Genomic DNA, 12,916 nt, shown 5'->3' on the forward strand with positions numbered 1-12,916 from the left:
ACTGGAATGATCTGATGTTGGCTGAATGAGGAAGCAGTCGAGTGAGCGAAGTGAGCATCTCAGATAGCAAGAATTCGGGAAGGGTTTAAGGCCAGGCATACGGGCACCTTTAGGGTTCCTGTTTTCAAAACTTACAGCGAAAGCCAGAGCAGTTATTAATTTATAGCAGGTGTACTAACCTGGACACCTTTAGAACATCACGGTCACTTTCCCCAACACTCGGGGAAGCCTATGGAACTTAGTGAGACTCTAAAAAGGACATACGCTACATGGCGATAAGGTGTGGAGTTACTCAACAATTTTTGAAGGCACTGTAGATATTGAGAAAGAGTCATTTCATGATGAATGTCCGGCACTTCGAAGAATGCGTTTCAGATTTCTGTCGAATTACTTCTTCGAGTATTCACATATTTTAGGATCAGTCTCTTGAAGCGGCTGATTGAATTCGTTAAAAGGACGGAATCGTGTAGCGATAAGACTGAGTAATTGTTTTCTAGGCATCATAATGGGTATACGTGGCCACCGTGTAGACTCTTTTAAGAGACATCTGTTCAACATACATAACCTATTAAAAATGTACTTAGTATGCATTTGTACAAGGGATTTACATCTTGGCATCTATCAGCAACCGGAAAGTGAATGTTCCTTGACTTGAGGTAATTTTTACACATTTATTGAAAGATGTGCTGAGCCTTGCCATATGGGAACTCTGAGAAAAGTTTTGTTCTTGGTGGCATGCCTGGAAATGATGTATTTGCTGGGGATTGAAGTAATGTGGTCATATATGGTATTTTCATTGGAGAGTTTTCGTTACAAAATCGTTACATGAGTTGTCTTATTTATTGAAAAATTCGTATAATTATTGAAAATATCGAGAGTTATATTTGTAAGGAATCTGTAATATTTAAAACATTGTTTTGCCTGTTGTATGTTTCATGGGATTTCAAAGCAGATCGTAACCTTCAACTTCAGTTTAGAAGTCTAAATTATGTCTCTAAACCAACATGTCTTTAAATCTAAAAGTTACAGCCATTAAAGTATTCCATGGGTTCACATACAAACTTTTAATTTTTTTGTTCAGTGTAGCCTAGACATTTTCAATCAATTGCAGTTGACTTTACTGCATAGGCTGTTATACATAAAGTGCTTATGGCCATATGTTGATGATTTAAGGCTTCAGAATTCACACATAGATGCAACAGGATTGTAGCGAGAACATTTGCATATATATACATATGTAAATATGTAAAGTGTTCTCCGAAATAGCCCAACTAAGTGAAATTTGGTTGCAAAATAAACACTTAATAATAATAAGATGACTACTTATATGTACATATGCATGCCTGTATGTATGAATATAGAAAAGTTGGCGAAAATTGAGTAAAATTAATTACCAGAATTAAATTCAAATGGTTGTTAAATACCTTTGAAATAAATTCAAGTGATACTTGAAGAATACTGAATGGATTAAAAATAATACTTATGCACTTAAGTGATTTGTGATTGATTAATTAATTTATCACGCCTGCTTTTGGGACTCAAAGGGCTCGAACATGCAACACATATGCCTTTTGTATTTTGCGCCTGTACAACACTACGTATGATGAGCTACAATTTGATATTTTTAACGTAAAGTTTGGTATTTCTTAGCACAAATATGAATACATATAACGTTTTCACTTACGAGCTTTTTTTGTTCTTTTTTCAGATAGCTGAATTCATCCAGCCCAAAAGATGGAATTCACTCGTGAAAATTTTCGTGCAATGATTTATTACGATTTTGATCAACTTACTTCAACTTTTGGCATTGCCGCATTACACTTAGGCATTGTGAAACGCTGTACAGCGAGTCAATCCTTGTAGAACAAACAATTCATGCTATGCATCAATTGATAACGCAAGACGGTCATGTGACATAACTCAAGATAGAGGCATCTTTGAGCATTAGTGGGATTAGCCACACCTCGTACATTCAATATTGTATGAAAAGTTGGTGGTCAATACGATTTGTTTTCGTTAGATACCGCATATTTTGACAATTGCCTGAAAACAGACTCGTATTGATTGGTGTAAAAAATGTGCACATCTATGACATAGTAACACGTGACGAATCTTAGATCTATGCATATGAGACGAATTCTTCTTCACTAAGCCAATGCGAGCTCTCACGTATCGGCTTACTCAAGACAGTTTTGGATCACTCAAAAATTAATGAAAACATTCTAAACACGATTACAATAAAAAATTGCAAACTTTATGATGATAATGTGAGATTTGAAATATCCATGCTGGTGTTGCCATGTCTCAAAACTTAAGCAGCAATGCACTGATTATAGTATAGGGTTATTCAATAGGTGCGCTTCAACTTTTTTCCGATAGGGAGGGCGAACGACGCAATATTTTTTATTTTTCGCTTGTCATTTGTAAACTTCATTAGTATACATTTCATCATGGAACGCTACACACTTGAGCAACGATTGCAAATCGTGGAAATTTTTTATGAAAATAATCGTTCTGTTGCTGCCACTTTAAGAGCATTACGGCCATTTTACGGTCCATTTAACAAGCCGTCCCGTTTTGGGGTTATGTGAAGTCATTGGTCTACAGTAACAAGCCGGCGACGATTTGGGAGCTCGGAGCCAATATTGAACGCGAAATTACTGGAATTTCGGCCGATTTATGCAAAAGAGTGGTCGAAAATTGGGTTCAACGAATGGACTTCGTAAATCGTGCACGCGGTGGTCATGCAAAAGAAATCGAATTTCATATTTAAATGTATATGTTCAAACTCGATAATAAAAAAAAATTAGTTAAAAAAGTCAAACCGTTTGTGTTTTATTCAAAAAAAAAAGTTGAAGCGCTCTTACTGAAAAACCCATTATAACACTTTTCTATTGTTTGATGTTTCATATTTATAGTGAGCATAGGTCCCGGGATCTACCGAATGTTAATTACCCATTAGGTTGATGGAAGTATACAAGTTAACACCGCTTACGCTGAAAGTTCATTCGCTGCACGCGCTTCCGTTCTAAAACCTTTTTGCTGACGCTATGTTTGCTACAAACCGTGTGAACGGCAATACATGAAATTCCGGGAACACGGTCACGTGGCACGGCAGGTGAATGAGGTGATGGATAAGTTAAAATAGGTTTAAGTAACTCTGTAACAGTTAGACTTAATTTGACAAGTGAATAAATAACAAGGAGCTTGCTCCGAAAAAATTATTTTTTTACATTTCTCAAAATAAATGTAATTAATTTACACAAGCCATTGATTGGTATGAGAGACATAAGCGCCAACATTAAATATTTACCCGCTATTTTACACTATACGAGTATATGTATGTATGTCTATTTGTATATGTATTTACAAACATAATTATTAGTTGCTGCTTTGCATAGCCAATGCTGTCTAGTCGAGCGAAATTCCCAAACATATCAAATTTTGCTACATTAACACCAACAACAAAGAGAATATGTAATAATAATACGAGTATTCGTAATAATGGTAATACTCGCATGTAGCATAGCGGTTTTTTTTAACATTTGCGGATTTTTGTTCACGCTTTTTATTGTCTGAGCCCTTGTGTCACAATTTAATTGTGTGAATAATTTTATTGTTTTTTTTGGTGTGTTATGCTCTTGTTCCTTATGCCTTCCATTACTCCCCCTCAATTGTAAATTGTTGTTTTTTGTTTTCGGTGTAGTTGCATTCATAACATTACTTACATTTTTATTGTGTAAACATAATTCATTGTTTATGCGATGAAGAAACTATTGCGAAAAAATTTAAAATAAATAAAACAAGTCGGCTTAGCTCGTAGTGTGAACGAACCATAAAGTATGTATGTGTGAGGAAGTGAAGCGTGCGAAAGCATAGAATTGGTATTTGTTTGCAATAACTTAAGGTGTACATAAGAGTATATACATACATACATACATACATAGATAGGTGGGTATTTTGGTAAGCAAAGGCAGCAAATGGGTTGCAAAACATGAGAGATTAGATGCAGTGGTGATAATGGCTGTATGTGAGCGTTTTGAAAAGTAGAAGGATGCTGGTTCAAATCCCGCTTGGCATGCCACCAGCTAATACTCGTACTGAAGTACTTTTACGGCTTGCTTTTATTCCTAAATCTGTTGTGAAATTCACTAACTTTAAACGATTCGACAATTGTTATTTTTGTCTACAATATTTGGCGGTTGCACTAACGTTTGACCTACTCACTTATGTTAACTAACACTAAACCACTCTCTATTTATTCAAACTGACAGAGGATGGCATCTCTGTCAAAAAAAAAACTCGAAATGAGAAAACAAAACAAAAAGACGTTCTAGCCAAGCTGCTAAATTCACTTTTTTGGGTTTTTTTTCAATTACATGTGCACAAAGTAAGTAAGGTCTGCTGTGACATCATTGTGTGATACTGCAACTTCATTTATTTGTCTTCATGGAACCATTTTGTGGCTCTTATGAAGCGATTGGTCCCATCCTCACGCCAGATAGTTCCATACGAGAATTGAGAAAATATTTATCTAGAAAACGTACTCTGATTTTGGCTAAGGCTGGACAATTGCAGAGGAAGTACTCAACTGTTTCTTCCTCTTCCTTATATCTACAACTTCTACAATATTCATGGGAGAAAACTCCTAGTCTTGAGGAATGCCTGTCAAATAGCCAATGACCGGTTATACAAGCCACGACCTACGAGAAATCCTCTCTTGAAAGGCGAAGCAGTTTCTTTGCCCTTTTCTTATTTATTTGCGACCATAGTAGCCTAGCTATGACGCATCTGCCTTAATCTCTCCATTGGTCTATTGGCCTCTTGAATAATGTTACTCTTAATTATTAATTTACTCGTGGCCATAGGTATCCCCATGGTACTTCTATCAATGAGCAGTTTAAGAGTAGTACCTTTCCCCTGATTAACTCATCTGTCAAGCTGAGAAATTAGGTCCTTTGGAGTTAACTGGAAGAGTTTTTAGAACTCCCCTACAGTTAAATGGAAAGAATTGTCCACACCCTGGAGTAAACGGCGATCTTCAGATTGAGGGTTCACTATTTCCGCTCTACGCGATATAACTAATCGCCAATTACTCAAATGACATATTTGCGTTTTTTAATAAGTTTTTATTAATGTAATTTCAAAATTTTAAGTTCAAGTTTTCTCGTTTAATTAAACCGCACAAGAATTGTTGTCGTTTGCTATAATCGACTTGTTAAACTAAACAGCTGATTTTGTCTTATTAATTTTCGTTATGAAAAGACAACAAATAAAATATGTTCATGAATTCCACTACTGATTAGATTTCACACACAACCTTTTCATAGCTGAAAGGCGCCTGGCCTCGGAAGGCGCAAAAACATTTTCCAGGATTTCATGTTTCATACCTGCAGTGAGCATGGAACCCGAGCTCAACCGTATGGGAGTTACGAATAAGCTCATATTTCTGCCGCACCGCCTGCTTTTAAATATACATGAAATATACTCAAGGAGGTGGGATAGGAAACCAACCTCTTTTCCCAATGAACATAAGCTGGAGATGCTCTGGAGTGGTCATAACTTAAATGCATGTTCAGACACTTGCAATAACAAACAGAAGCGGCCGAGCGACGTTCTATCCAGACAGTGCTACCTTTTTTGTTTTGTTAATCCTCTGCAATAAATTCTCTTCAATTTCATCTGACAGTTGACAACATTTTGTTTGGTTTAAGTTAACGTCTTTTGACAACATAATTACTAAGAGGGTTTGTTTTAAACCATGTACACCCATACTTAGACAATATAATATGCACATATCATACATACCTACCATTCGCGCTGTGGGAAGTAAAAGCAAAACAAGTTCACATTGTGAATTCTTAATTGTTGGTTTCGACTAAAAACGTTAAGCAATTTGTAAGCGGAAATGAAAGGTCTTTGAAAAAATTGTCATCATTTTAGCAAACGGCGAGCAATTTATTCCATTTCAAGTAGAATTAGAGTGGTTGTGGTACAATTTAAGGTAATTCTTTGGATCAAATATTTTTTAAAACAAATTTTATATGGAATATGTGAGGGAAAAACACTGATTATGGAAGGTAGTTTCAAATTGGTGCAACTCCCGTAAATCGTAATTTTTTTTTTCAAAATATTTTTGCGAAATGAATAGTGAAGCACCTTAATGTACGAGGGTCCATTGAAAAATCCGTGCAAAGTTAGAGAGATGGCGGCAGTAGAATGGGTGTACCTCACAATGATTTCTGCAGGAGTTGTGGAGATGACGAAGAAATTGAGTCGGTACAACACCTCCTCTGTGAATGTCCTGCCCTTCAAAGAAGCCATACCAAATATCTTGGCAATTATTTCTTTGAAGGTTTGGGAAATTTGTAAAATTTCGCACTGGAGGGACTAATAACCCTCTTAAAAAGTTCTAAGTGGTTTAAGCAAGTTAGTTAGGGGATGTAAGCCAAATGCAAAAACGGACCCTAGGGCCACCGAGTGTCTTGTCTTAGACAAGCTACCTTGCTAACCTGACATAACTTAAAGGGAGGGATGGCAATACTGGTGCGTATCGAGGGCAAACAATTCTTGGATTTTGCATGATGATAACGCGCCATCGCTCCGAGCCCAAATTGTGCTAGATTATTTGACCAAACACCAAGTAAATACCATCGCGCAAGCACCGTATTCAAGTGATAGGGCCCCGTGCGACTTCTTTTTGTTCCACAAGTTGAATTTACCACTTCGTGGAGGGAGATTTCAGAAGGAGATCAAAGAGAATGCGACGAAGGAGCTGAAGGCCATCACTTCGTCGGCCTACCAGAGGTGCATGGAGGACTGGGTTAAAAGGTAGCACATGTGTGTTGCTTCAGACGAGTCATGTTTTGAAGGAGGTAATAGAAATTTGCCTGAAATTTAACTCTGTTTTGTTTTATTTTAACATTCCCGGTACTTTCTGATCATAGGGTACACCAAGTTTCAGCTAGATTGGTCTATTTCTTTGTGTTTGGCATTCGTTTGAAACGACGAAGTCCAGTGATTTTCCTTTTCCATCACAACAACGCAGCTGCTCACGTCTCCACAGTTATGATTACAAAATTAATGAAAGTAGGGCTCCAACTCGTTTCACATGCTCCCTATTCTCCAAGCCTGGCTCCCTCGAATCCCTCGAACCACTATTTGTTCCTCAATTTGAAGAAATGATTGGCGATAAAAAGATTTTACTCAAACAAGGAGGCGATTGCAGAAGCGAACGGCTATTTTTCAGACTTGGACAAATCCTATTATTCGGAAGGCATCAACAAACTATAACAGCGTTGGACGAAGTGTACAAGCCTAAATCGAGACTATGTCGAAGAATAATGATAGAAAAATGTTTACCACAAGCAATTAAGTAGTTTTTACTTTTGGACGAACTTTTCAAACAACCCTCGTATGCACGTATGAAAGGAAAAAGTATTGCATATAAAGCAGTCCAGTTTTGGTAATGCCTTACATTATTTTTTGCCAACTTCATAAGAATAAATATTTTAATGTATCGCATTTAAAAATCAAATATAGAAATACGCATGCAACGGTCTATCTTCCGCTTTTACAACATGACAATTGTGACAAAAAACATACAGAACAAATGGCACTTGAGTGCCACTTTTAAAATACAATACTTTTACAAGAATATTTTCCGCAAATAACTTTTTCCGGCCCAATCGGTTGCTGCTGCTGCTGTTGTTGGTACTCGACGTAGAAGAGTGTCGTCATCAGCATATCAGCAGCCAGCCAGTGTTCGTTCGAGTGTTCTACGCTTTATAAAACTCACTTTTTACCTTCTGTGCTCACTTACATTGTTTATTTATTCATTCAGAAAAACTTACACATACAAAAAAGATGGAAAATATAAATTTTCTGTCGATGGCGAAGCTGTGAAATTGGGTTAATGGCTGCAGACTGCGGATATTTACGACAATGCCATGGATTACAGATCATTTTGCCGCTGTAAAAAAGAAAAGAATGACAAGAAAAGTGCTCTCAGTCTTGCTGCCTACTGCATGCCGACTGATAGGCGTGAAAATCATGTGAAATATGTTTATGCACATACACATGTACTTTTATGTGTGTGTGTGCTTAAACACTTTGCTAAAAATAGCAAAAACCAGCAAATAGCAGAATTTTTTGTATTCAAAATCATCCTATATGCATCATATTAAATCGAGCTACCTTAGATCTATCGAAGAACTATATTCTAAGAGGGTGATACTGGTTGTCTTGCTGTCGCTCGCAATGCTTACAACTGCCTACTTTTAATCGGCGTTGCCCTACGAAGTGGATGAGTCTCTTTGTACAGAATTTTGGGTCCCAGTTGTAGAAAGAAAACCAAATGGAAATTAGTTGGCGCTGGTTCTGCGGTTCTACAGGTTCAAATAATCAGACAGGACAGAGTTAGTGGCTATTTTGACTGGCCGGTAAGGACTAAATAATTGGTTCAGGAGTGGCATTAATTTGTAGAACAACATGGAATAGGAGGAGCTCGGCCAAACACCTAACAGATGTGTACGCGCCAATTTTTTGTTATGTATTTTAGTTCATTTATTCAGAAGTGCTGGAGCTAAACTTAAGGCTACACCTGCTTGAATTTTGCAGCGCCTTTCAAGCTGAGTTAAAAAAATCGCAGCTCAACCGGTCATTATTTAATCTCGACAGTCAATCTGCCAATAAATCTTTACAGTGCCAGGATACTACTTCATGAGCTGGGTATGCGACACGCCACTAACATTGTCTGGGTTCCTGGACATAGAGATATTCCTGGAACTTCCATCGCGAATGATTTGGCTCGGAGGGTAACATTAAATCTGTTAATTCTGCCCAGTGTTTGGACATCCCTTTGTCCTCAACCAAGCTCTTGATGAGGTCTGTTAGTAGATATACCAATGATCCACCCTTCGGGAGTGCGTAGGTTCGAATCTCCGTGCATGAACATCAAATAATAGAAGAAGTTTGTTTCTGATAGTGGTCGCCCCTCGACAGGCAATGACAACCTTCCGATTGTAGATACTTATATTTCTGCCATGAAAAATATCTTCATAAAAACCATTTGCCGTTTGGAGTCGGCTTAAACATGTAGGCCCTCCATTTGTGCACACCACGAATAGGAGGAGGAGCTCGGCCAAACACTGAACAGAAGTCTACGCACGAATTTTTTATTTATTTTTTATACCACGGAGCCCACTTGTAAGGTAACTACACAGGTTAGAGAAAAAGAGAATCATAATAGGGCATGGAATTTCATGCTGAATGTCATGCATCCAGAGCATGCCCTGAGAAATGTTATAGTTGCAGTCATTGACTATATTTCGTGCCATGCTTAAAACTTGCATACCATCAGGAATCGACTCCACTGCTAATGCTAAACACAAGCGATACAATCCTGCGATACTTCAGCCCTTTTGCACTAGTCCGGAGACAGTGACGAAATGCATTACACGGAAGTAGCTGTCTTTGAGGCAGATCCCATTTTTTTACTGCAGGTTGCAAACACAGCCTCTACACTTGCGATTTGCAAATTTTTATGCACTCCTGTTCTCAGTTTTCTTAACAACTTTTACAAGAATCGATGACGCTCTCCTGTGGCAGTTGTCACTTCAAATTGGCATACGAAATGCAATTACGAACAACAACTGCAAGAAATCAAAGCAACATAAATTGGAAATGGTAATGCAGGGTAATTTAAGATTTAACGCTTAGTGGTGAGGAAGTATTTCACTTTTACTACCTATCAGGCCCAAGCTATTTTTCAGGAGTAGAGAAACATTGAAATTCAAATTTTTTTTATCAAGATTAGAAAGAAATAGTCATTTTAGTATAAGGAAGAAGAAATTCATTATTTTTGCGTACAATTTTTGGTCGATTTTTAGTTCCTGGGCGATGCTACGGCAACTAACCTGCCGGTCAACTTCGATTATTTCTGTGATTTGATCGACATTTTCGACATTATCGACATTTTATTTAATATAACGGAGTCGACGGAACCAAAAATGCTTGTAATTAGCTGTTACAATATCGGCACCTTAAACATCTTTCACAATTTAAGCGGCTTGGCTTGCAACTGGAAAATGTACCGAATTTTCTCTCTCTCTTTGCTGACTTCCAGTGTTGACACCCTGTAACACACAACTGAATGGAACAAACAAAAAAAGCAAAAGAATTTATTTAGTGTGAAATGTCAGCTTGACAACGAGCATAAAATTTAAATAGTTTTATCGATACTTTACGAGATATTGACCACTACATCCATCTATCGAGAAAATAATGAGAAAATAATGGATCCCCAACCTAATATTTTATATGCATTTTTTTAGTTTTTCTGCATGAAAGGATAATAAGGTGATTAACATTTTATATTTTAAATATTTTAGGTTATGGTGCTTTCTGAAGCACTCTGCTATATGCATTCTATAGGAATAAGATGATTGGAGACATTAGCTAAAAATGTCAGACCATTTATGTGGTGGCATTGGTCTCTTAAGGGTTAAGAGTAGCACGTAGCGACTTATTTTTCTTTTCCTAAGCCACTCTTTTTGAATTTTTGGCCTAACCTTTTCTAGTCTAATTTGATTTTACACTAAAGACTATAATTTTCATTGCTTTTTATTTTTAACTTTATTTTTAAACGCCACCATGTAAATATGGGTTCCGATTACTCAGCTATGCATTTGGTGCAACACGCGATGCCACCAGTAATTGCAACAAGCATATCCTGGCTTTATGGTTAGTGATATCCTTGTGCCACTTCTGCCATTGGTGCAGCTGTTGTGCTACTGTGTAGGCATACACAGACATACATAAGCGCACATAAAGGCAAATATATGTATGTGGTTGCAATTGAAGTACGATGTTGCTGCTGCAATTTGGCCATTGCAACCTTGCGTGTTTCGTTTGACTTTCTAAATGCTAATAAAAGTGCATATCGTCAGGGGAATTGCACATGTAGTGGTAGCACAAGCGTTTGAAAAGTTTGTGTGTGTATCGATTGATTTCTGCGTCGCTTTTAGCAAATATTGACAACTCTGTGGGCTCTGCGGACTCAATGTGCTAATAAACTGTTTTACTATTCGCGGAGACCTTCAACTTTTGTTAGCTAGAATTTTGGACTAAAATGGTTTGAAAGCAAAAGGAGAAAAGCAACAAATGGGTTCATGCATTTTATTTAAAATATAACTGCTGGTAAATTAGTTTATTTGGGCACAAAATTAAATCGAATTTGTTTGTTAGGTTTAGCAAATATTTACTCTATTTATTGGCTAGTTTGGACTGACCATTTGACGCATTCATTGGGTTAAAAATGAAAATCTGCTGACGTTGAATATCAAATTAAGGTTAGGGCAGGTGGGGTTAGGGAGGTCAATACTCCCGTTTCGATGCAGAAATGTTGTTATCTTACCGTTACTGTGGAACCTAGTCTTAAGTGAATTGCTTATTAACATAAGCAAAAAGAGGAAGATAGTTTCTTACGTGGACGATGTATTCATCCTGATGGCAGGAAAGTTTTTCTCGACTATCAGCCTTCATGGTCTGTCTAGGTGGTCAACCCCAAACGGTCTAATGGTTAACCCAGCCAAGACCGAACTTGCTCTGTTCACTAGAAGATATCAGTTACCGTCCATAGATGGAGTAACACTAACCCTATCGAACGAAGCAAAGTATCTTGGCGTAATTCTGGACTCAAAGCTTTCTTGGAAAAAGAGCTCCGAGGAAAGGATGATTAAATCTTGTGATGGCCTCTTTGTCTGTAAGAGCACATTTGGCGAAAAATAGGGTCTGAAACAGTATATAAACCACTGGGCGTACATCAGACCCATTTTGATTTATGCAGTTTTCGTGTGGTGGCAGGTGCTGCAGACACAATCCTACCTAAAGAATCTCATAAAAGTCCAACGATTAGGTTGTTTAGGAATAACAGGTGCGCTCCGATCGACACCTCAGGCCGCGCTGGAAGTGATCCTACATATTCCACCCATTGATATATATATATATGTTAAAGAAATAACGGCCAAAACTGCTTCAAGGATTAAAGCAGCAGGCATGCTAAAAGAAACCACACACGGTTATGTTTCAGTTCTACTATCTGTGAAACACTTGCAAGACTCTTCGAAAGCAGACTATCTGGTTCCCAAAATAGATCTGAAAAAATATTATAAAATAAGAATAGCCAACAGAAAGGATTGGCAGACCAGAGTCATATCAGCTGATAGTGGTCACCATATTTATTAGTATACTGACGGCCCAAAGTTGGACAATGGCACTGGATCGGGAGTGTACTCGGAACAATTAACTTTAAATTGCTTCTTTAGACTTCCAAACCGGTGTGGGGGCTTCCAAGCTGAGATTTACGCTATAAACAAAGCGATAACGATAAGACTAGTGAACTTACCTCCGGGAAACCTTACAACTTTTATTGATAGTCAAGCAGCGATCGAGGCACTGGCTTCCGCGCGCATTAACTCAAGATGTGTTAAAGAATGTAAGAGGTCACTCTCGCATATCCAAAAACACTACACCACACTTTGTTGGGACCCCGGTTACTAGTGGAAGGAAATGAAAGAGTGGATTAGTGTGCAAGGAAAGGCCCGGAGCATGACCTTCAACGAGTGGTAGAAGACATAAAACTGAATCTTCAAAGGACAAAATGTCTGCTTGGATTCAACAGATCAACTACCAGCGTCCTCACAGGTGTTATAACGGGTCACTGCACCATTGGCACTCTAGCCAGTAGAGTGAGTGTAACTGGCAATGATTTCTGCAGGAGTTGTGGACATGAAGAAGACATTGAGTCGGTACAACATCTCTGTGAATGCCCTGCCCTTCAAAGAAGCCATACCAAGTATCTTGGCGATTATTTCGTCGAAGACCTAGGAAATTTGCAAAATGTCTCACTGGATTG

General features: G+C 37.9%; 1 protein-coding gene across 5 annotated transcripts in view; it reads right to left on the reverse strand.

Moving 5' to 3' along the window:
* The window catches only part of LOC128863098 (protein phosphatase 1 regulatory subunit 14B), an 87,346-nt gene that overhangs the window by 13,834 nt on the left and 60,596 nt on the right, over positions 1 to 12,916 (reverse strand). The window lies entirely within an intron of this gene.

This window comes from Anastrepha ludens, chromosome 5 (genome assembly GCF_028408465.1).
Source record: "Anastrepha ludens isolate Willacy chromosome 5, idAnaLude1.1, whole genome shotgun sequence".
Classification (NCBI taxonomy): domain Eukaryota; kingdom Metazoa; phylum Arthropoda; class Insecta; order Diptera; family Tephritidae; genus Anastrepha; species Anastrepha ludens.